Consider the following 22205-nt stretch of genomic DNA (forward strand, 5'->3'; position numbering starts at 1 on the left):
AGGAAATCATGTTATTTACTCTTTTGTTCTCTAATGCAACCTGCAGTTATTTTCCACAGAAAAGAGTCTGGTTGAATTGTAACTACGCAGATGGAATGTGTATTTTTCCATTCCAATGAGGGTTTGTTGGATCTTTAGGGAGGCGGTTGGAAATTTGCGGAAGCAGTTGGAAATTTTAATGACAAAAAATTGATTGATCATTATCCTTGAAGGAAGTAAAGCAAAACTGGTTTAATAGTCTTTTCTAGTTTCTTTAATCCATCTGTCTTTTTTTCCATCTGTCCGTTTGACTCATTAAACAGCAATGATCTGCTGCTGTAGGGAATCTGTTCCAATAGTAGCAAGAAATTATACGATTGAATACTGGCGTAGAATCTAAATCGTGCTGTTATTGACTTCTTTTTTTAAAAATCTTGTTTATGAAAAATGATCCCGTTATCAGTAATTCTGACTCGCTGACAGTTGTGGTTGGTAGGTGACAGATTATTTTGGGGACTTTGAAAATTATATATGTTTTAATAGCCTCATAATGTAAAGCACTGTTAGCCAAATAAAGTTAGAACCTGCTGGATAACATATAGAATCTTTATTTTTAACTATTTTCACTCGGATCGGATGAACGAGTGTGGCTATGTGCACTGATCCATAATGTGTACACATTTGTTATATGTACGTATAACAATTACAGCCATTGTTAGAGACTTGATTAAATACATTAACTGCACATCAATTACTTTCAGTTTAAACTGAATTAAAATGCAAAGGACATTGGTACATTTTACTAGGATTAGTAATGAGCACCAGGTAGACATGTTACAAGGTGCTGTGATGCTCTGAATGTATGTTAGGGAAGTGCACCCGGAATTCTTGTGAACTTGTCCATCATTAAAGTAATCCAGGTAAAGTCGTGACAGATTCTCACGTTGGTTTCTGTTGCTGTGGAAACTGTCAAATGGAAAGTATCAGGAGGTTGTCGCTGAGCTTTCAGCGCTAAACCTGACTCGAAAGTGTTTTATCTGACCAACATACAGGAACAGTTTCATCAAATCATTTCATTCATCTTATATTTAATATGGTTGCAAGTTTGGATGTGTGGAATAAGATTAAATTAGGAATAAGAAAAGGCTCAACAATTAGCCCATGTTGCTCACCATTTACATTTATATTTAAGTTTATCTTCAGGACAATTGCAGATCATTCACATGTCCTGCCTAAATTCTGTTTCTAAATTGATGTTTAATGAAAAATTTGATTGTTAAGTGCTCTGGGATGTTACCCTTTGTAAAGGCAAGTTGTTGTTTCTGTCAACATCACACACACGCACACACACAGTTCATTTAAAACTGAAGACAACAGAATTCAAGGTGATTGTCCAGTTCAAACTGAAGCATCTAATATTTTTCCCTTTAAACTGTTCCTATGCAGCCCATTAAGTAGCATTTGTTGCTCACGGAAGAGAGAAGGTCAGGCTAGTCTGGATGGTGAACATCTCCACAAAGAACGTCTAACCTTTCCTTTATACTCCTTAGATGTTTATGCCGAGAACTGTTTCCACACAGTGCATCATCCAGTAGAACCCGCACAATGTGTCAATGCAGAGAGACTTATAAAAGGTGCGAGGCAGCAATAAACGAGGCAGACAGGACGCTGGGTCCATTTTCACATCAATTGTGTTCAGTATGAAGTTCTATGACATGGAGCATAACACAGTCCATTCAGGCAGTGCAGAGGGCAATGAGGCTGATCCCCAGTGTCAGAGGAATGAAATAATAATAATAATAATCCTTGCATTTGATACAGCGCGTTATCAAGTCCTTGAGACGTCTCAAAGCGCTTCACAGGATATACTGTAAAGCAAATTGACTGTATATTTTCTGTGCAATTGGCTGCCTTGTTTATACAGTCGAGAACAAACACAAATGCTTCTAGCAGCGAATGGCAATAATAATAATCCTTCCATTTGATATATCGCTTTTCATGTCTTCTAGACGTCTCAAAGCGTTTCACAGAATATGCTGAATTGACAAAGAGAAAACCCTCACCAACCTGAGGGTTCCTGGAAAATATATTTCTATCTGTAAGAATTAGTATGACTTCTGTCAGACCAACATTGCTTGTGTAACTCAGAAACCAATTAAAAGGTTCAAATATGCAAGTGAGCAACATTACCAGTTGTATAAAAACATTTGATAAAATATCCGACTAACTGCAGTGCCAACATGTTCTCTGAGACAAACTAATTAGAGTGCGTTTTTCCAAAGGGACTGGGTGGAAGTAATTACATTTCTTTAACATTTATTCCGCTGGAGTCTACACAGTGTCTTTGAGACGTCTCAAAGCGCTTCACAGAATATACTGTAAACGTGTCGTGACTGTATATTTAGTGGGCGAAACGCGGTAGCCAATTGCGCACAGCAGTGTCCCACAAACAGTCATCGATTGAGTGATCAAATTACTATTTAAAATAATTTTTTTTAAAAAAAGGGATAATTACTCCCGCAAAAGTGATCCGCCAATCGACTAAAAACTGGGTTCCTACTTACTGCTAGTGATCAGAGGTGTGTGGAGTAAGGAAACTTTTTGCCCTGTCCGGGCATCGAACTCAGGTCTTCTCGCTTGCGAGGTAAGTGCTCTAACCACTAAACTACAGGACTCCACTTTTGTTTAGACAGTGCACAATCAGTCTCAATGCACGTCAAGTCAGTTCTGCACTGCCGCATGCAAAATAGCGACATGCTTCGAACGTGAGAAATGTATCTATCTCTGCACCGGCTCTCACCTTCTTTAATGAAATGGAAAAACTTTAGTCAGAAGTAACGCATCTTGTGTGAAATGACAAGTTGGTATAAATAAACCTTAAAATGGATTCATTCTGAAATGGCAGGTTATAAATTGGCCTTGACCCACATCCCCTGCCCCCTCCCCCCATTCAATACAAGGTTCTAGAATTTAAAAAAAGTTGTATCCTAACAAATTAAATATTTTGGTATTAAAAAAAAATACAGGGGAAGAGATGACTGAGCAATAATTATAGTTGGTGTAAAGTAATTACAATTAACATCTCATTTCCAAATTTGCAATTTTGTGTAATAACAAATGCACCTAAGGCACTATACAAAACACACAGCATTATTACGTCTTAGTTGTAGGTGTAAATCAATGATAATTGTTGCTTTTGGGTTTTCATTTCCATATCTGCAATTTCAGATCTTTCTACTCAATCAAAAAAAAACATTAATAATCCATCAATTAACAAACAACAAGATATTTTCAAGTGTTTACTGTAAGATACAAACCACTATGATTGAAATAGCTATTATGGTTTATCCCCCAGTTAAACTCTATGCAAAATATCTGATCAAAAAAAATTAAACTTACAGTGATTACATTTAATCTCTCCCTGAAGGGAAAACAGAATAACCTTTTATTCTCTCCTGCTTTCCTTAAATAAGAAAGAGAACATTTTATATGGCAATTTTGACCCTTTGACTTTTAAGGTGTATGACAAAAGTTCACCAAAGGAGGTAGGGCATCTTAATTTGGGTTGCTACACATTGGTTAAGCAATGCTTGTTGATCTGTGTATTAAAACTCAAAATTACCAAATATTAATACTCTTATTAAAAATGTTAATCAATTTGACGATGTTCGATACCTGTGTACACAAAATATCAAAGCTCTATTTTTAACCAATATCAATAAGATGACCAATACCCACCTAATCAATTGCTAGACTGTAAATACCACAATCAGTTTCGGGTGCAAAATAGGATCAACAGGCCATCAGTCTCTCACATGACTTCAGGGTGCGAGTGGGGATATCACTGACAACACAAATTAACCTAAACCCCTATTTATATACGTATTCAGTGCAAAATACAATATTTTAATGTGTCAAATGAGGACGTTTGTTAATTCTTCAATTAAAATCTCTAACTTTCTCCAACATCTCAACTGGCTCTCACATTCTCCAAATACCCAATGGCGCCCACGGTTTTAGCAATCCAGCTCTGAAACCATCTGCTAAGAATTGCAGAAGAACATTGCAGGGTTATATTCTTTCTGAAGCAAATGATCTCACCTCTACTTGACACCTTTCCCTGCAGATTTTTGACCAAGATTAGGAAATCAAACAGTATTTTCCATATCCAGAAAGTACAAAGAAGGCTTTCTTCTCTGTGATAAGTGTATGTACAATCTACTAAAGGATACTGGCACTTACTATCCACATTTGTGCTATTTTCAAAGATATGTACTCTTCAGCAGGTGGCTTTATGATATAGAAGAAGATTCAAATGAAGGATGTAACTTACAAACACAATGCAATTTCTCATAATGTTTAATGTATAATTACTGTATAATGTGACAAATACATGTGTCGAATTAATACATTTGGGCCGTGTAGCTCAGGGGTTAGAGCACTCGCCTTGCAAGCGAGAGGAGCCGGTTGGGTTAGATTCCCGGGCCGGGCAAAACATTGGACAAGTTTAGGCATCTGTTTGCGGGAGCATTCTCTGTTGAACTGTCAGTTTCTATTTGCGAATCGCATTACAAACCATTACTTTCTCAACGACAAAGGCAGAGCCATGTGGGCCAGGATGTATGAGAAACTGGAAGAGAGCCATTCTGGAGTTTGAAACAATTGCACTGGCAAAGAAAAGTTGAGCCATTACTCAACCCCCTTTGTTGGTCTCTGTGCTATTAGCCAAATGAATAAGGCTGTTTGTAATAGCTGAAGGCACGGCTGTCACGCATGCAGACCTCGACAGAGTTGCAGAACTGCTGAATTTTGTTTTAAATGAGGTAGCGAAGGCCAAGGGTGACATTTTCTCATAGAACAAATCACGTTCTCTTCGTTCATAGAGGCATAATTAATTCCGCGCATGAAATTGTGCGTAAAGGGGAGAGTTTCAGGCAATTATACTGTGGGAAAGAATTTCACAGGCAAAATAATTGGTGCACAAAGCATTACCACTCATTTACTGTCGATATGATAGTGAGTTTATTGAGGTTCATACCAAAGTAGGCACAAACTAACACAAAACATTTGTGTTAATGTTGGGGATATGGGGGGTAAATGGAATTAGGTTAGAAGATCAGCCATGATCTTATTAAATGGTGGAGCAGGCTCGACCCTAACCCGTCTTATGGTGTTTGAGCTACGAAGCAACAAGAGTTTCTCTGTTAAAGCCAGAATAGGTAACTTGGAATCAGAATAGAACAATCTATTTACACTGTAAGGGCAGCCCATTATACATGATCTGGTACAGAGATATTTAGCATTGGATACAAACCAAGAGGGTTATTGACCAAATCAAATCCACTTCCAATTATCTTCCATCCACTATCTCTCTCCTAAAAGCCTTGTTCTCCTCCTCCTCCTCCTCTCAGTGACACAGTTACACAAGAGCATTCAGCAGCCATTAATAATCTGTGAGTCTAGACAGTGAGTGTTGGCAGGCATGTTGACTCTGGGGTAATTGATCCCAGGGCACATCATAGTCAAACCTGATCACATCCAAATATATGCACCTTCCAGCAGTGGTCTCTGGGATAGGGATTAGATGATCTTCTGTCTTATTTTCCTTTAGGGCCAATGTACAATTGTAGGCTCCTAACTGTTGAAATAACTGAGATCAGCTCAACAGTCCAAGACATGTTAATAATGGCCACTTAGTGCTTCCTCTATCTCTCCGCCTTCACCATCTTCAGGTCACACCTGAAGACCTTCCTATTCGACCGTGCCTAAGGTCACCTCCCTGTCCCCCTGGCTCAGTGTCGTACTCCGCCATGGTCAAGTGCTCTGGGACACTACCCTGTGTGAGGAGCGCTGTGTAAATGCTAGTTGTTGTTGTGGAATCAAATCGCTAATAGAAAAAAAGTGTTCCAGTAAGTCCAGATTTTCAATCAGGACCAGTTATGAAATGAATATCAATTTAAATCCCAGAGAAATAAATAATTAAAACACAAACTTTTTGTGAATGCCATTCCCCTGATGGGTGCTGTTTGCATTGCGAGCTTTGACTTTGTTCCAAGTTCTATTACTGAAATGGGATTGAGTTTGAATCGTTAACGGACCCATTGGATTTGCAATTGGTGTTGGCTTAAACAAAGAGTGACAATTAGACATTTCTAAACGTGAAACATCTTGAAAAGTGGGCGTTTCTTGTTTCAAAAATTAATGTGCTTTGCAAAACACGTCTACAGCTGAATAAAAAAGAAACTAAGGTGCGTGTTAATGAGCACAGTGACTCACACTCAGTGTTGTGAATTCTTCCACCACATCAGATCACTGTTTCCAATGGTTACACTTGTAAGTACCAAATAAGAGTCAGGACTCAAAGTTAAACATTAATGATTAAACATTCCTGGGGGTGAAATTCCTCCCAGGTGGAATAAATATACATAAAGTCTATTTTATGACCATGTTGCTGCAAATTATTGACATTGTAAAAATACCTACAATTCCATAATGTCCTGCAGGGCAAAGGCAATACCATTAAATTGCACACCACAGTGGCAGCCCAATAAAGAGACACTTTCAACAATTTTTTTTCGATACCAGTATTATTCCTTAAACAGCTAATTAACCTTGGAGTTCTGACGAAAGGTCATCAACCTGAAACGTAAACTCCCTTTCCTCTCTCCATAGATGCTGCCTGACCAGCTGAGTGTACCCAGTGAGTTCCGTTTTTATTTCAATTAACCTTTAACATTGGTTGGAGAGTATTAATCCAGCTGATCTCTGATGCTGAAGTAAAGAAGACTTTGGCCACATCATCTATGGTCGAGGCTTTGCTCTCAGCCTTGGTGGTGCATTTTAGCCATTTAATCCAAGAAGCAGAACGCTGTCAAGATACCTCCGAAGGAAGGGGAGCTATTAAACAAAAATTATAATAATGATCAATTCATTAATTATTATTAATCATTAAGGAGAAGATGGGCGATCCAACAAAGCCAGTATCAGCGACACTTTTAAGAAATGTACGAATCACAAATTATTTTCGTCCAATGCAGTATTCCTAGACATCTAAGAAGGTAAAAAATATTGATTCAATAACAGAACTAAATTGTTTTAATAGGATTAGCTTTTTGAATTAACGTGATTTAGATAATTAGTAAACATTGCAAAATAGCTATGAATTCAAACGTTGCACCAAGAAGCAGAGATGTATATTTGGTAATTGAGTAAATTATCACTTAAACGATTTACCGTCAAACATCAACAACGTGGAGTGCAATGGTAATGCCACCGCATGTGCTACCAACAACCAAAACAGCAGAAAATTTGAATGAAAGTAATGTTCATCTATAAATACAGTGAACATAACAGAAGGAGCCGAGTGATTGGAAGGCAATGATTTAATCTCAGCCTTCAGACGATGGTTATAAAGCACTTCATCTTTGCTTCCAACCTTTCTGAACTCCTTGAGAAGATACCTGCCTGGCCATTACTGTAGTCCCAAGCATTCACTCTCCTCGACCCAGAACGTCAGTCAGTATATCACGCATTTGGCTTTAAGTGCTCGGGCACGGAATTATGCCGCACAATCATGTTTTATTTCACACTTCGCATCATTGTCTGAATCGTAATCAGAGTCCCAGCTGCTGGGATGCATTTGATATTAATCGCCAATTATGGTAATTGGAAGGCAAAATTTCCCAAGTCAGGCTGTGGTGCTAAAATAAATGCTAAGCACTTTTTTCCCCCCACTTTGCAACAAACAGCAAGTAACAATTCACATCGAGTTTTTCCTGTCGACACTGACAAAATTAAAATTGACAAATGCAAAGCAGGGAGAGAAATGATTGCAGGAACATCAGAGATTCCCAGTGGCACAATTGACTGGCAGTAACAGCAGTACATTACAGAGCAGTCATTTCAGTTCTATAATAATAATAATCCTTTCATTTAATACAGCACTTTATCACGTATTCAAGACGTCTCAAAGCTCTTCACAGAATATACTGTGAAGTGAATTGACGGTATATTTTGTGGGCGAAACACGGCAGCCAATTGCGCACAGCAGCGTCCAACAAACGGTTGCGAGTTGAGTCACCAAAATATTATCATTTTTAAAATTTATTTTAAAAGGATTATTGCTCCCAGAAAAGCGAACCATTAATTGACTAACAACCGAGTTCCTACTTACTGCTAGACAAATAGTGACGTGTGGAGTAAGGAAACTTGCTCAATGTTTCAGTCATTTCAGCTCTATCTCCACAGTCCTAATCTGTCCTAATTGTGTGTATGCTTTTATTTTTTCAAAAAGTTTCTATTCTGATTTTGATTCATATTATGGCTTTAGGCAGCGCCACAGAAGATGAAATTACAGTTTATAATAGATTAACAAAAATGAAATTACTTTTTAAATACCATGGGAATGGCAGTAACTAGTCAGATTAAAATGGTGCAACATTGCATGGGTTACATTTTTTTCTCCATCTAATACCCAGTTGCTTTAATCACATAAAATTGCAATCAACTTTATTTTCAGTAGAGATTGAAACAGAAGCTTCACTAAAATCACCATTAAAATCTTTTATTAACAAAATGCGGGCTGACTGGGTTTGCCAGATGTGACAATTTTGTTGTATGAAAGCGGTTACTGTAGCTCTGCTACAGGAAACACTGTATATTATAAACCATGTCAAATGTGGCATTTCATTGTACATTTACTATACTTCTCTCACACTCGGCAGTCTTGTAATAATAATAATAATCCTTGCATTTAATATAGCCCCTTATCACGTCTTCGAGACGTCTCAAGGCGCTTCACAGAATATACAATAAAGTGGATTGACTGTATGTTTTGTGGGCGAAACGCGGCAGCCAATTGTCCAAAAACAGTCGTGGATTGAGTGACCAAATTATTATTATTATTTATTTGTCTGAAGCGATTATTAGCCGTGGAAAAGCGACTAACAACCGGGCTGCTACTTACCGCTGGCTAAACAGAGGTGTGCGGAATAACAAAACGTGTCCAATGTTTCGCCCTGCCGAGGAATTGAACCTAGGTCCTTTTGCTTGCAAGGCGAGTGCTCTAACCACTACGCTACAGGACTCCATGACGTCAGATGTTAATTTCTGCATAATAATCTCACAGCGCCAACGTCACACGAGAGTGGAATCTCAGTCCTATCAGCGTTCACCCACAAATATACAGTCAATTCACTTTACAGTGTGTTCTGTGAAGCGCTTTGGGACGTCCTCCCGACGTGAAAAGCGCTATATCAAATGCAAGGATTATTATTATTATTATTATTATTATTAATTCCAGATACTGCATCTTCTTGTTCAGGGATTTGAGGCAGGCCGCCGGCGCCTGTCAATGATAATGGACGGTGAACCTTCCAGTGACTAGCAATAACCAGATGGTGGTCAGACACCTTACATACGTGGCATGAATAAGAAAACTCAGGCTCGGCAAATTCAGAGTGAAAAGGACAATTCTTCCCGGTGAACTGGCTTTCCTTTAACAAAACTTGAACTCCCATCGCATCCGGGTCTAAATCAGTGGAAAAAAGGTCTCAATTGTTGGAATTTAATGAGTTCAGGAAAACTGGATTCCCCGATCAAATTTGTAAGTCAGTAATATAACAATACAAGTTGGCCAATCAGATAATTTGATTGGGGATTTGTTTGGTGGTTAATATCCTGTTCTAATTATTTGGTTGGGCTCATTAGCTCATATATGTTGTTTGCCCAGAAGATTAAATACATCGCATTAAAGTAGTTTTACTTCCTCCAGGTGGAATTGTATTTTATACAACATGAAAGAAAAACTTAATAAATGTCTTCCAATATAAATTACTATTCTTCAGACTGTGTTTGAGAGGAAAATTCGTACCATTGAGACTTAGGAATCTCAAAACTTTTAATGCACGTTCTGACTCGAAAAAGGCACTCTACAAGTGAAGGATGTTCAGTCTCATTGCTGAGGATAGGAACACTTTCTACATCAACATGATGAGCATCTGAACTGGCTGAGAAACAAAAAGGATGTAAATCCTGCAGCCTTCGAGGTCGATAAAATAAGCATCATCTTATAATATTGATCCTTGCATTTGATACAGCGCCTTATCACGTCTTCGAGACGTCTCAAAGCGCTTCACAGGATATACAGTGAATTGAATTGACTGTATATTTTGTGGGCGAAAAGCAGCAGCCAATTGTGCACAGCAGCGTCCCACAAAGAGTTGTGGATTGAAGTGATCAAATTATTATTTTTTTAAATTTATTTTTGTTTTGAATCAATGATTCCCCCCCAGGAAAGTGATCCGCCATTTTTTTTAGTACAAGGTACACTTGAGTTGTAGACATGTCCACGACCCTCAAAGATCTAAATGGGCGGAGTGGTTCCTCAACTCTTCCATAGGTTTACAAGAGAGAGTTTCAGGCGAAGAAAACCCTTTGATCTTTTTCCTTCCAGAATATTCACTTCTTTCTTACGACAGTATCAAGATGTTTCTTAAGTAAACCCACTTTCCTAGCGTGAATCAGGCTCGCTGGCAATCTGTACCAGCGGCTAATTACCCACTGTGTAAGGAAAGGCTTCCAGCTGTCTGTCCAACCATTGGCACTGGCCAACCCTGAGTGTGTGACCTCTTGTCTTGCGGAGTTGGACGAGGAATCATCAACAACACTGTCATGATGAAGAGGACAGGGATGTTCGAGTTGGATAGGAACAAGGGATGTTCCAAATATCCTACGAAAAGAACAGAAATAGCTGGAACCTTTCTCGGTTCCCATGGCAACACACAACCTAGAAGGAAGCGTTTAGGAAGAATTAAATGAAATGTTAATCGGGGGTTCAGGCCAAGTTCAGCCAAATGGATGATAGACACGACTTGGTGCTGATCAAGAAGGAAGGAAACATGAATCGAGACACCACAATGTTTGTGTGTTAATATGATAAGATGTTAGAGTTGTCACCACCAGAATTAAATTGCTTTCTGGATTTCAATTTGGTCCCTGGAAACACATTAAAAGCTCGATGATTTGATAGAAGTCAAATATCTTGCGCGGCTGTTAGTTTGTTATATACGTCAATGGGGACGAGAGGACGTTAAAACTAGAAAGCGTCAAGACCAGAAAATAATTAGTTTGCGTTGCCATGTCAAATGTTGGCAGAATGAAAATTAGAATGCAGTGGGAACCATTTCTAACTCATGTCTCCCTCCTCGTCTCCTTTCCACAATATAGAGACTTGTTGGCCACAACAAAATTAATAGAATTTACACAGTTTAAAAATAGATTGATGACCACTGTAATTAGAGACGAGAATCAGCTCCATTTACATTTTCAGACAAATAGGATTCGCTGCTCATGTGTACGTGCATAATTTATCAAGACTGCTTCTTTTTTTTTAATCCTGACTGGGTAACGAAAATGTAATAGATTTAAGGTGAATATAATCATGTGGACAAACTAATTGTGAAAAAAAATTGATTACCAGGATCCAGGCTACAATTTATCGAATTAAATTCCTTCCACACTTTGTAATGTTATACGGAGCCCTCGGTTAAAATGACGACGTACATGAAATAATTACTTCCTGTGAAGGAATGTCTGGAGACACTTTTTAAAAATATTTTTGCCACTGAAAAGTTTCCCTCATGTTTTTTTTAAGTATATAAACGGAATGAACTCCTACCTTGATTGTAAAATAAAGCAAATGAGCTAAATATCACTCATTGTTAGGTTGTTAAATTATGGTAAACTTTTTTTTAGAAATACATCAATCAAATATATGTATTACGTACCAATATACTTATACTGTCGGAAAGAAAATCATTTTATCGAAAGGACAATATCCATGTGGATCTCAATGATGATAATAATCCTTGCATTTGATATAGCGCTGCATCATGTCTTCGAGACATCTCAAAGAGCTTCACAGGATACACTGTGAAGTGAATTGACCGTATATTTTGTGGACGAAACATCCTCAAGTAAGTCAGTTGAGTTCTGGACAGTCCTGGATTAAAATTCCACTCAAGCTTTGTACCTTTCGAGGTTGATAAAATGACTAGCCTGCTTATACAATACCCTGGGGCAGTGAGGTAGTGAGGCGAGCAGGGCCGTGACTCTGTAGTGGTTCTCACGAAATCCGGTAAAGCAGCAAATTACTTGTTGCATTGAAGAGTTCAAACACTGGAGAACGCAAGTTCAAAATTAAAAAGCTGGAAATAAGAAGGGCAGTCAGGCGAAACCTCTCTACACGATAAAAACCTGTGCAATGTTACCATGGAAAGCCACTGAATCAGGCAGTACATTTCCAGTAGGTTTAATTTAAATGTCTGCTCGCTTCCTATTCAGGGTGTCTGCATCCCTACTGATCAACAATGTTTTCTTTTAAAATCCTTGGTCTTATTTTCAAACTTAAACCCAATGTGTGTGTTTTTTAAAAAATCTTGGTCACTTCCTCTACGGTTGATTTCAGGATCCTCTCCCTCATTTTCAAATCCCTTCGCGCCCTGGGCCCTCCCCCCCCACCTCTCCAAACTGCGCCTCCGCTCCTTTTCCGCTCCACCACCGGCGGCCGTGCCTTCAGCCATCACGCCCCAAAACTCTGGAACTCTCTCCCTCAATCCCTCCGCCTCGCCCTGGCTCTCCCCAGTTTCAAGGGGTCAGACTCCGCCACTGTCAGGCGCTCTGGGACGCTACCCAGCCTGAAGGGTGCTATATAAATGCAAGTTGTTGTTGTTGCACTTTACTATTTACTCTTTTCCTTTGGAAGAGACTTCAATTTGCAATAATTCCAACTCTCTGTACCCAGCCTTTAGATTTCCAGGCTCTCTGGCCAGATTGTCTACCAGTCTCTGTTGTGTATCACTTCCCAGGCTCCTGTGAGTACTTTGTTCTCCTAAGCCCTGGTCTATCTGCCTCGCACAATGTGCCTTCTTTGTTTGAAGGCTGTGTCTCAGCAGAATGTCTGGAGGCTGTTTTCCAGTCGCTGATGCCTGTTCATCACCGTGTCTGCTAATATTGCTGTTCAGTTGTCATCTTAAGGGCCTGGGGTGGTTGTCAGAGTCTTATGTTTAAAAGCTAAGCTCTTTATCAAAGTAGTCAGTGAGGACTCCAGCCCCCAGCCACCCCAGCTCTACGTTCCTACCCAAGCCTTTCCCCACAGGGTCTTAGAAACCTAAACTTACCATCCAGCCCAGTGCACCTCCCAATTACGTATGGAAGACGCTGTTTCTTAGTCTTGTATTTACCAACAACAACTTGCATTTACACAGCGCCTCTCGCACAGGGTAGTGTCTCAGAGCGCTTGACTGTGGTGGAGCTCGACGCTGAGCCGGGGGAATGTGACCAAGGGCACGGTAGAATAGGAAAGTCTTCAGGCACAACCTGAAGATGGCGAAGGAAGGGGCGAGGCAGACGGATAGAGGGAGCGAGTTCCAGAGTTTTGGGGAGTTTGGGCTGAAAGCGCATCCATCGATGGTGGAACGGAGGGCATGAGGGGCAAGCAGGAGGCCGGAGTGAGTTGAGCGGAGGCAGCGGGTAGTGGGTTGGAGAGTAAGCAGGTCGGAGAGATCGGGAGTCGCCAGGACATGAAGGGATTCCAACATGTGTACTAATCCTAGCTGTTGGTGTGAGATTGTTACACTGCACAATCCCATCCTCTCTCCCCTGTTTCAAGTCCTGCCTGAAAAGCTTCCTCTTCGGCCGTGCTTACAGCCACCTCTGCACCCCCCCCTCACCCCCAACTCGGACACAGGCTCCGCCATTGTTAAGCCCCCTGAGACTCTGCCCTGCGTGGAGGGTGCTATATAAGTGCAAGTTGTTGTTGCTGCACGTGTCATGTAGAGGAAATGGTTATAGACATTGGGATCGATCTGTTCTCAAATGCTTGTCAGTACTCAGCAAATCTAAAGTAGGATTAGATAATAACAAGAGGTTATTACTGTCCCGTTACATAATAACACTGTCTGTTATTCCATATAATAAGGATAATTAACTGTTTAGCACTGGAAACAGACATTTTACCATTTATCTATAATTTACGATGCTTCTGTTTGTTTGAGGGAGATGAACACACCATCTGGTTTTGTTCTTCTGAGTAATATTTCCATGAAACTGTGGTCGATTAACACTTCAATTGCCAGCTGCAGGCACATCCAAATAGGGAGTTTTTCTTTTTTTTTACAAAAGATGGCATTTACATTCATAAGAAGTTTGGGCTAATCATTTGACTGATGAATAGAAATCTATTTAATTCTCTTATGTGATCATTTGACATTTCCTTCTAATTGGATCCATAATTTTGTTTTGCTCCTGTTCTGTGAACATCGAGTTTGAGGTTATGCATCCCAGCCGCTCATATAGATGTTGATGGATAGACTGTGTTTATCTTGTACCTACATTAAATATTAAAAAAAATTACTCCTGCGTGTTGAGATTTCTCCATGATTGCAAAGAATCTTCTGTTCTATGATACAATAGTGGTATGATCCATTTCATTCGCAATGGTGCTCGTGTTCACAAAAGCACAGCTGAAACATCACCTGGCCACATCGGTGAGTTCTAACCATCAGTGCGATGTTGTGAATTTACTGAGGAGATAATGAAAAAATGAGTGGTAGCATTAAATATAGGAGTTTTACTCAATTTGCCGTTGAATAGACTGTGGAGACTAAATGTCACCACACTAGCAATGCTTTTAAAATAGTATTTAACAGCAGGATCCCAGCACTAATTTGAATTAGTGAGGTACTCAACCTGTCCTTTTTGCTGTGTTCTTCCACTCATTAAGAACACAAGCCACATTTACACACTGTCATAATGAATGCTGTGGTGACGTATCGATGAAAGCTATTACAGGATCTATTCAGTGCGAGAGCATGTCAGAAAATCATGAAACTAATCCGTTAATATTAATTTGGCCGCACTAATCTTCACTTTGTGGCGATGGATGATAAAATGTTTTCGGGATCATGCCTCTTTAAACACCTGCGATCAAAAAAACTTGGCCCATGCAGTTGTTAAAAATAACCATAAAAAAGTAACACTCACATAATGAGATGTGTGTCAGACGGGTAATTGTGGAGTCCTGTAGCTCAGTAGTTAGAGCACTCGCCTTGTAAGCAAGAGATCTGGGTTCAATTCAAACCTTGGGCAAGTTTCCTTACTCCATACGCCTGAGAATAATGCCTCAAGAAAAAAAAAATTGGTCACTCAATCCACGACTGTCTGTGGGACGCTGCTGTGCGCAATTGGCTGCCGCTTTTCACCCAAAAATACGCAGTCAATTCACTTTACAGTATATTCTGTGAAGCACTTTGAGAAGATGTGAAAAAGCGCTATATCAAATGCAAGGATTATTATTATTATTTACTATTAATTAATGTACCATGTACTTTAGCCTCAACCTCAAATAGCCCTGCTTACTGCACCAACGAGACATCCGTTGTCCCAGCAGCTATCCTTGCTCAGTGGGAGCACCAATTAACACCAACCTATAGACGGTTTATGCTGCAAACTCACAGTCACTAGTAACTTGGTTGAGACTGACCATTCTCATTTTATTTCATTTCATGTCCAGCCTTTATGGCTGTCAGAGAAAGAAGGTTATCTAATGAACGCAAATTACATTAAAACCACAGCTAGCTGGACTGAGAGGGTAGAAATCTGATTTTGGTGAGTGGAATTTCCAGATAAATGTAATTATAATAATAATAATACCGATAATAGTATTAACTGGCTGCCGTTTCCCCCACCCCAAAAAAAATACAGTCGATTCACTTTACAGTATATTCTGTGAAGCGCTTTGAGATGTGTCGAAGATGTGATAAAGCGTTACATCAAATGCAAGGATTATTATTATTAGAAAATAAATTGAACTCTAGATTAATACACAGTCTTTGCTGTACAGTTATCCAACAAAATGAAAAATCTCCAGACTATTTTCCTTCAATAATCCTGAACAATCTGTTTGTACCAATTTTAATCAAATAAAGCTGTGTGTTGGGAGGTGAGAAAATACTCTACTGAGGCTCAAAGAGGAAGATATCAAGTGATTTTTTAATCACGTAGCAAAGTCTATTTTGCTAGCATTAGTTGACAATGATACCAAACAGGAAAAAAAAAGGTTAAATCGAGTTGAGTGTGTAAAATTACTAAGAATAATGCGTGACAGGAAATTAAGTGTACTCCGAATATATTACATCTTTACTAAATCAAAGCCATGCTTGGACTTACTGAATTCCTTTGCTTTCGAGCATGATCAATGGTGAAGCCAACACTGTTATAACAAATGTAGGACAAGGTCTGTACCAGAAAACAGTCCAAACCTACACAGGGCAATACCTGTATATGTAACAGACAATCTATCAATTATCAGGGAGCTGTATGCTATTGATCAGTAGGTTTTCACGATATTACGATACTGATTCAATCTGCTTTGTTGCTTTATAACATATGATGTTTAAAAACAATCTGTACAGGTTCCATTCTCTGTTAGCAACAAAATAAATAACAAACCAAAGAATCCTGGTCTTCTGGTGAAAAGGCTGTACACAATCAATATCATACTTTTTATATAAAGTACTGGATACCTGCAGCTCAAATTCTCTATTTTACAAACATTCATTGATCAATAGTAACCAACAGAATTGTATCAAACTTGCCCGACAGAAAGGTATAAAATAAAAGGGTATTCTTTTTAAAGGGAAACAGGGAAAACAAACTAAAAAGATAAACCAATTTAACTGTGTAAATGATGATGAGAAAAGGGAGAAAAATGGATAAGATTTGAAAATGCTCATTTGAAAAAAAAGGGTCATTTCTTGGCATAAGGCGTATCACAGGACATTTGGGTCAGGGTAAACCGACCCATTTAAAGTACTTAATTGTTGGTTCATTTAAGGTGGACAACTATGGTTTGCAATTGAAGCACTGAAACTTTGATGTGCTTTATGCTACAAAAATAATTATGCACAACATATAATTTAAGATCTTCCCATCTCTCACTTCCACTTAATAATAATTTGGCTTAATCAATCCATGACTGTTTGTGGGACACTGCTGTGTGCAATTGGCTGCCGTGTTTCATCCATAAAATATACACAGTCAATTAGCTTTACAGTATATTCTGAGAAGCGCTTTGAGGAGTCTTGAAGACGTGATAAGGTGCTATATCAAATACAAGGATTATTATTATTGGCAGTACCTTAGGCTCACTCAACTCACTAATACTTTGTTTTAATAATAAAGATGTACGTAACTATTAATAATGGTATTTGGGATTTAATAATAATCAGGATTTATTAATGTTATAATATTGATTATAGTTTGGGACATGACATATCCATGCGATTGCCAGGATAGGATGGAAGGTGAACTGGATGGAGACCTTGGTCTTCTTTCGTCTCGTAAATTATGGAATCTTATATAAAATGCTCAAAACGTGTTCAGATTTACACACGTTCAAAAGGAGACTTTAAAATAATTGACAGCAAATAGGTTAAGGAACCTCAATCAACACCAACACGACTTGCATGTAGACAGTGCCCCTCATGCATGGTACCTTCCCATTTACCAGAAAACTCCCCACCTCTATTCATCTCCCTGCTGGAGACTCGATTGACTTTGGGCAATCCCTCCAAGTTCTGCTTCAAACATTCAAAACGCTGGCAACAATCTCTATGAGTCAGTCTCCACAAACATTGCGAGCTTTCCCCCCCTCCCAAGTTTATTTATTACCTTTGCGAACACACCACCGCCGAATTCATTACAGACCTGCGATTAAACATCCCCGGTGTTTGTTCTGAGGAGCCATCACTTGTGTAATATAATCTGGTGTCTGAATACCATCACTTGTGCTTTTTTGCTAGAAGCGACTACAACCTTGTCAGGAGAACAATATTGCTGTATTATTTAACAATATTATTTAACAATAAACTTGTGTTTATACAGCGCCCATCACCCCCGGGAGTGTCCCGGAGCGCTTGACAATGACGCAATCTGACCCCGAGCCAGGGAGGGGTTGTGGGGGGGAACAGTCATGTTCCCAAGGCCAACGATTCTATTGTCCTTCACAGGAGCTCAACCCACGTCCTTTTTTTCCCCCCCATTTCAAATGCACAGCATAGCTATCAAACCACTGGGAAAACAGGGAAAATAAATGCACTCTCAAATCCACGCAGTAACAGCTTAGAAACCAACAACTGCTGTCCCACAAAATCAATGGCAAAAGGCACAATGACAAATGCGCCAGCGACAAACGCATACGCACTACAATACAGACAGACCACATGGGAAGGATGATCTCACGCTCCACACAAGTTAGACTAACCGAGTTAATGTATCACTTATCACTAGATTGCCAGTCCTCAGCTTCTCCTATCCCAATGGGTCACCAGATTATATTACACAATCAATAATTACTTTGGAAAGCAAAGTTACACCTAACTTTGATGATGTGGTTTCAACCCGAGGTTGTCAATAACAATATCAATATTAAAAAGATATTGGAATTTACATGTATATTTATGGCCCTAATCATTAATTTGAGCCATTCAAGTGCTCTTGGACGCCGCCCTGCGTGAGGGGTGCTATAGAAATGCAAGTTGTTGTTGTTGATACTTATTAAACATTGCATTATTTCAGCATTAATCTGAAATGGAAGCTTTTTTTCCCCCGGAATAGTAACAAGGTACCTTATTGTTTAATGTAATAGACATGGAAAAGCTTTCTCCATCACAAAGTAATGCTAAATATTTATGAGAGCCCCTTATGGGAATTAAATCACAAGGTAATAACATTAACTGGATACCGAAAATAATTTGCATTTACATTTGTCCTTTAACTATATTATGACAAAAACATTGGTTACACCATGTGGAATGCAGAATTTACATTTAATACAAGCAAAGCTAATTCAGATAGACTTCCGTCATATTAAAACTGGACATCGAGCTAAAATTAAGAGGTAATATTTGGACTGTGGGTCAGGAGAGAGAACACCATTGATCGTGGTTTAAAAATCGGAAGAGAAACAACAACTTGCATTCATATAGCGCCCTTCATACGGGGTAGGGTCCCGGAGCACTTGACAGTGGCGGAGTCTGACCCCGAGCCGGGGGGGAGAGGGAGGGGGGAGGTGAACGTAAACACAATCAAAAAGGAAGGTCTTTAGATGGGATTTGAAAGTGGGGAGTGAGGGAAGGGCTGAGGCGGAGTGATTGAGGGAGAAAACATAAAGAATTCGGTATTCCATTACTAACAACCAACCAAGAGATTAAATGTTCATAAAAAAATTACTTATTTAAGGATGACAAATCACTGGAAAAAACCTTGATTAAAGCGCAACCAACAGAACTAAATAGTTCCTTTCTCCACACGGCTCTGGAAGTAGGAAATTGGTTGTTGGTCAATTGGCAGATCGCTTTTCCGGGGGTAATAATCCCTTCAAAATAATAATTTGATTATAATAATAATCCACAACTGTTTGTGGGACATCGCTGTGCGCAAGTGGCTGTCGTGTTTTGCCCACAAAATATACAGACAATTCATTTTACAATGTATTGTGTGAATATTGGACTACACTATCAACCAAGTCAGTGGAGTTCAGATACCAGAAGTTTTCCTCAAGCTGTTCAGTGCTCCAGTCTAAGCAACACCTGGGTTACTTTGTATACAACAACAACAAATTACATATGTATAGTGTCTTTCACATACAATGCTGAGTAGTGCAATATGAAAGTGCTAATCAAGCCCTAGAGACATTGCAGAAGAAAGGAGTGAAGAATGAGTTACAGTGTAAGGAATGATTAGTTAAACTAGGGATCTTCATCCTCAGAAAGAGCACTGTGATGATATATGAGATGCTTAACTACATAGAGAAAATAAACCTGGAACAAAACTGAGTCAGCAAGACAGAGTATGCGTTATAATAATAATCCTTGATACAGCGCCTTTTCACGTCTTTGAGACGTCTCAAAGCTCTTCACAGAATATATTGTAAAGTGAATTGACTGTGTATTTTGTGGGCGAAACGCAGCAGCCAATTGCGCACAAAAACGTCCCACAAACAGTCGTGGACTGAGTGACCAAATTATTGTTATAATTGTTTTTGAAGGAATTATTACCTCCGGAAAAGCAATCCGCCAATCGACTAACAACCGGGTTCGAGCTTAGGTTCTGAGCTGCAAAGGGGCAAGTAGTGGATAGACATCCCAAAGCCTGGTAGACAACACCATCATCAACAACAACAAATTACATTTGTAGAGTGCCTTTCACTTCGGGAGGACATCCCAAGGCGCTGGACAGTCAGGGAATAGACAGACATAGCAGCATTGCCATTATTTAAGAAACCAGTTGACGCTGAAATGATAAGAAACTAGTCAACATTCTGGAAGGTTCGAATGGCCGGAGGAAGTAATCGTCCAATCTTCAATTATAACTTTTTTAAACAAATTATTTTTTATTTTCCTAACGCTCAAATAAGAGTGCAACCATGTTGGCAAAACAATACATACTGTATTAATTGCTGTTTTTCTTTAAGTTACAAACATCGTTATTTGTTGTTTATCTACAAGGATACAATCACCACACTTTCCAGTAAAGTTCATTGAAGCACTTTAAGATAAGGCGATAAGGCACTCTGTCAAACCCAAGGATTATTATTATAAATTTAAGAGCATCATCAATTCTAAATTAGTTTAGGAGAGAAGAATGGTTCTGAGGGGATATGGGATATCCAGCTGGGTTAGACTCATAATCCTTACAGAATGTACAGATCTCTGCTGGATTGTCTAATAGTCACGCAAATGACAGGACAACGGTGGTCAGTGAGGAGACCTTTAATATAAATATACTGAAGTAACGAATATGCTGCTTTTAACCCTTTCCAGGAGCTTTGAAATATGACCCACTCAAAATGTGAAAATGTACCATATTCCATTTGCTCCCCAGTCTGTCTCCGAGTGCCTTGTGCCTTCAGCCACTACTCCCCGAAACTCTGGAACTCTCTTCCTCTACCCCTCCGCCTTGCCCCCTCTCTCCCTACTTTAAAATCCCACTTAAAGACCTTTCTTTTTGATCGTGCTTACGGTCACCTGCCCCCCACCCCCCTTCTCTCCCCGTGGCTCGGGGTCAGACTCCGTCATGTCAAGCGCTCCGGGATGCTACCCCACGTGACGGGGCGCTGTTTAAATGCAAGTTGTTGTTGTCACTCCCCACCCCCCACCCCCACCAGTTCATTTTACAGTAAGCTGTGGGAACATTACCACCTTGTCTGATGGTAATGGTGAATGCAGACCAGACTAGAGTTGTAGCAAATCAGCGTGCTAACGGAGAGGCGGACATTGCAATTTATCTCCAGCTTTTAATGTATACAACCCCATGTCATACTTATTCTAATGGCTTTCTAAGTGGTGGCGTGCAACTCAATTATTAATTATTAAAGCCGACTGGGACGTTATAGGCAGACAAACAAAGACTGCGGTGAGAATTGAACTGTCACACCATCACTTTGGAAAAACATACACAGGTTTATATGTATGTCCATGTTGACAAGAGTTTAAAATGATGGCTGGCTGATAAACACACAGGTTATTTAGTTTGCTGCACACACCTGTCAGAGTGAAGCTGCCTGGACTCGGGAGGTGACCGTAAGCACGATCAAAAAGGAAGGTCTTTCGGTGGGATTTGAAAGTGTGGAGGGAGGGGGCGAGACGGAGGGATTGAGGGAAGAGAGTTCCAGAGTTACATATTCCGCACTGGCCAATAACACGATACATTTTCCAATGGAATTAGGGATTTGGGTTCACCGCTAATCAATGGCCAGTTCTCTGGCAAGTGAGCGAGCACGAACTTCACGCCAACCCCAAGCGGATTCCATCCATTAACATCGCTCATCGTCGCTTTGCAGAGCGGTTAAGTCAAGACACAAGATTAAAAAATACTGATTTTAAAAATGTATTGTTCCTCTACAGAACGAAAATGATCTGATCCAATCCCAGGGCATCACTCTCTCTCTCTCTCTATATATATATATATCAATAACTGTTCATTCTGCTGTCAATGTCACAAAACACGGACTGTCTGTAATGCAATGTAATGCAGAGGGCAATGTCGATGGGTCACTAATACACACACACACACATCACGGGGTTCGCTCACAAACGCTCCCCTTCTCCTTCTATTCCTTCCCAATAAACATACATCACCACACACAGATGTTTCCAGCCCTCCCC

At 39.6% G+C, this 22205-nt stretch overlaps 1 protein-coding gene across 2 annotated transcripts in view; it reads right to left on the reverse strand.

Moving 5' to 3' along the window:
- Window positions 1-22205, reverse strand: part of b3galt1b (UDP-Gal:betaGlcNAc beta 1,3-galactosyltransferase, polypeptide 1b) — a 31483-nt gene that overhangs the window by 8229 nt on the left and 1049 nt on the right. The gene's annotated exons all lie outside the window — the stretch shown is intronic.

This window comes from Callorhinchus milii, unplaced genomic scaffold (genome assembly GCF_018977255.1).
Source record: "Callorhinchus milii isolate IMCB2004 unplaced genomic scaffold, IMCB_Cmil_1.0 Scaffold6, whole genome shotgun sequence".
NCBI classification, from domain to species: Eukaryota; Metazoa; Chordata; class Chondrichthyes; order Chimaeriformes; family Callorhinchidae; genus Callorhinchus; species Callorhinchus milii.